We start from the raw sequence: 3,321 nt of genomic DNA, 5'->3' as shown, positions 1-3,321 counted from the left end.
AAAGGGAAATGGCTTATTTCACTGCTCGGCCCAGGAGTCAGTGCTAGATCTGTGGTAGGACCAAAGCCTAGGCCCCAGCCCTGGGCTCCATGTCCCCGCACCCCCGCTGCAGCACACATCGGCCTTTGCTCATCGAGCTCCCAGTTCCCGCTCTGTGTAACCCTGTGCTGGGTGCCCGAGTTGTGACAGAACTGACCTGCTGTCCCTGTCCTGAGAGGGACTAGCAGTTGGTGTAATGGCTATGTTGCTCAACTTCCATGTGTAATGGCTATGTTGCTCAACTTCCATATGGTCGACTGCGGTTCGAGCTCCGGACCCGGTGGCTTAAACTAACGCCAGGCACATGTGTGTGTGTGCCCAAGATCCTGAGAGGAGAATGGAGGAGAAGGGATTGCGGCATGGCCATCCCTCTTGGGGAGTGATTTCTTATTTTCTGTCTCTCTGTCTTTCTGGCGAGCACATGTGCCTTATACCAAAAAGCATCCCTGAAAAAAAGAATAGTGGCCTGGCAGAAACAGTACACTATATATATATTGTTTTAATTTCCAGAGGGCACATGTGCTCACTAGAGAGAAATGGAAAGAGAGAAGGCACCCTGCAGTGGAGTATAGTCATGCTACAATCTTACTCCCACTCCTCAATTTCTGCCTCCTGTCAGGATCTTGGGCATGTAAGAACACATGCCTAGTGTGTTATTCAGCCACCAGGACCAGGATTCCAACCAAGGTCAGCCGTGTGGTATCAACTCCCTTAACTACTAGGCTAGCGGTCCCGAACTTTTGTGGCACTATGGACCAGTTTTTGTGGAATACAATTTTTCCATGGACCAAGGATGGGAGGAAATGGTTTCAGAGTGATTCAAGCACATTGTATTTATTGTGCACTTTTTTTGTTTTTATTTTGTTTATATTTATAGAGAGATTTTTGCTATAGGGTGTTTGTGCTCACCACAGAGACAGAAAGCGAGAAAGTAACCCTAGGGGGGCTGGCTATGCTGCAATCCCTTCTCCTCCATTCTCCTCTAGGGATTTTGGGCATGCACACACACATGCCTGGTGTGTTTCAAGCTGCCAGATCCAGCACTTGCACAGAACAGCAATTGGCTATGTGGTCCAACAACATAACTATTACACCATCTGCTGGTCCCATGTTGTGTACTTTCTAATCTCTGTTATTACTGCATTGTAATATTTATGAAATAGTTATACAGCTTATGGGCCAGCAGGTGGCATGGAGATTAAGGTGGCTAGATCCCACATGGCCAACTGCTCAGTTCAAGTCCTGGACCCTTTGACTTGGGTGTGTGCATCTGTGCCCAAAAATCTCAAGAGGAGAATGAAAGAGAGGCAAATTGTAGTGTAGCCATCCTCCCAAGGGGTGCTTTCTCACTGTCCATACCCCACCCCCATCTCTGTCTTCAGCAAGTGCACATACTCTAGAACATAAATAAGTGACAAATGAAAAATTAAGTTACTCTTTTTTTTTTTTTTTTTGAGAGGTTTTTCCTGTAGGGTGCATGTGCTCGCCAGAAAGACAGAGAGAGACAGAGAAACAGAAAGTGAGAAATCACCCCCCAGAGGGCATGGCCACAACACAATCCATTCTCCTCAATGCTCATCTCGGGATCTTGGGCACACACACACATGCACCAAGCATGAGTCCAAGCCACTGGGTCCGAGACTCAAACCGCGTTCGACTATATGGGAGTCCAGCGACATAGCCATTATGCCAACTGCTGTTCCCAAAAATTAAGTTACTGTTAAGAAAGAAAGAGGGGGATCAGCAGTTAGCATAATGGCTATGTCGCTGGACTCCCATATAGTCGAACGCGGTTTGAGTCTCGGACCCAGTGGCTTGGACTCATGCTTGGTGCATGTGTGTGTGTGCCCAAGATCCCGAGAGGAGAATGGAGGAGAAGGGATTGCGGCATGGCCATCCTCCCTGGTGGGTGATTTCTCACTTTCTGTCTCTCTGTCTTTCTGGTGAGCACAAGTGCCCTATAGTAAAAACCTCTCCAAAACAAACAAATAAATAAATAAAGTTAAATAAAAAAATTATTTAAAAAAAGAATAATTTAACTACATGAGAGTCCAGTGACATAGCCATTACGCCATCTGCTGGTTCCATCTTTATTTATTTTAATTTGGCAAGAGAGAAACAGAGAAAGTGAGAAAGCAAGCCACTAGGTCTGGGAAGAAGGAAAGAAAACTAATGTCATTCCAATTCTTGTTCTTCTGTGTCAGACCTGGAAACCTTTAGGATTTTCTATCTATCCCCTTTTTTCTTTTTCTTTTTTCTTTCTTTCTTTCTTTTTTTTTTTTTTTTAAGTTTTGTTTAATTTTTTGGAACCAGCAGTTGGCATAATGGCTATGTTGTTGGACTCCAATGTAGTCGACGGTGGTTTGGGTCCTGGACCCGGTGACTCAAACTCACACCGAGTATGTGAGCGTGTGTGCCCAAGAACCCAAGAGGAGAATGGAGATTTCTTTACTGTTGGATGATCTGGCTAGGCCATGTTATTAGGAAATCTCTGTCAATTTTTCTAGATATTTGGCAGAATGAAAACTCCACAGAGTTCCTTGTTTTAATTGGTGACTATCACTCAAGCCTAGAACAGTGCCTGACACATTTGGTCATTTTCTTCAGAGAGGAATCTTTTCATTTTTAACTTTATTTATTTGTTTACTTATTTTAATTTGGCCAGAAAGAGACAGAGTGAGAGAACAAGAAAGTGAGAAAGCAAACCACCAGGTCCTGGACATGAACCGCGGTTGACCATGTGAGAGTCCAGCACTTTTAGCCACCACGCCACTTGCTGGCCCCTTCAGAGAGGATCTTCCATCTCCTACCTGGGTTAACAGTGGAAGGGTATAGAAGTGGGCAGAAAGGGCTAGGGCTAGGGTCCCGACATTCTACATATAAATGTCTAATTAATCCCTCTAACTTCAGTACTATACCCACTTCTTCAGCTGTGCCTGTTTTGTTTCTCCAGTCTCGAGATGGGGCCAAGGAGGGAGTGAGAAAACTTTTCCTATGGGGAAATGGCCATACTGTAATCCCTTCACCATTTCTCCTCCTTTCAAGATTTTGGGCACACACACACGTACTTGGGATGTTTTCCAAGCTGCTGGGTCTGTGACTCAGACCACTGAGTCAGCCATGAGGGATGCAGCTGCTTTAATCATCACACTGCCAGCTGGTCCCTAATCCTCCTATTTTTAATCTCAGCTTCATCACAGTACATACCTTCTTATTCCAGAGGTACCTGGTATTACCTATTAAATCTTTTGGGGTTCTGAGATGTAAATTGGGTTACTTTTT

General features: G+C 44.9%; 1 protein-coding gene across 1 annotated transcript in view; it reads left to right on the top strand.

The window, feature by feature from the left end:
* Positions 1-3,321, top strand: part of PRIM1 (DNA primase subunit 1) — a gene marked incomplete in the record, with an annotated part of 30,849 nt that overhangs the window by 5,668 nt on the left and 21,860 nt on the right.

Source organism: Tupaia chinensis, unplaced genomic scaffold, assembly GCF_000334495.1.
Source record: "Tupaia chinensis unplaced genomic scaffold, TupChi_1.0 Scaffold143970_1, whole genome shotgun sequence".
NCBI classification, from domain to species: Eukaryota; Metazoa; Chordata; class Mammalia; order Scandentia; family Tupaiidae; genus Tupaia; species Tupaia belangeri.
Note: the sequence above shows the minus strand (reverse complement) of the source record. Positions and strands in the feature narration are given on the sequence as shown.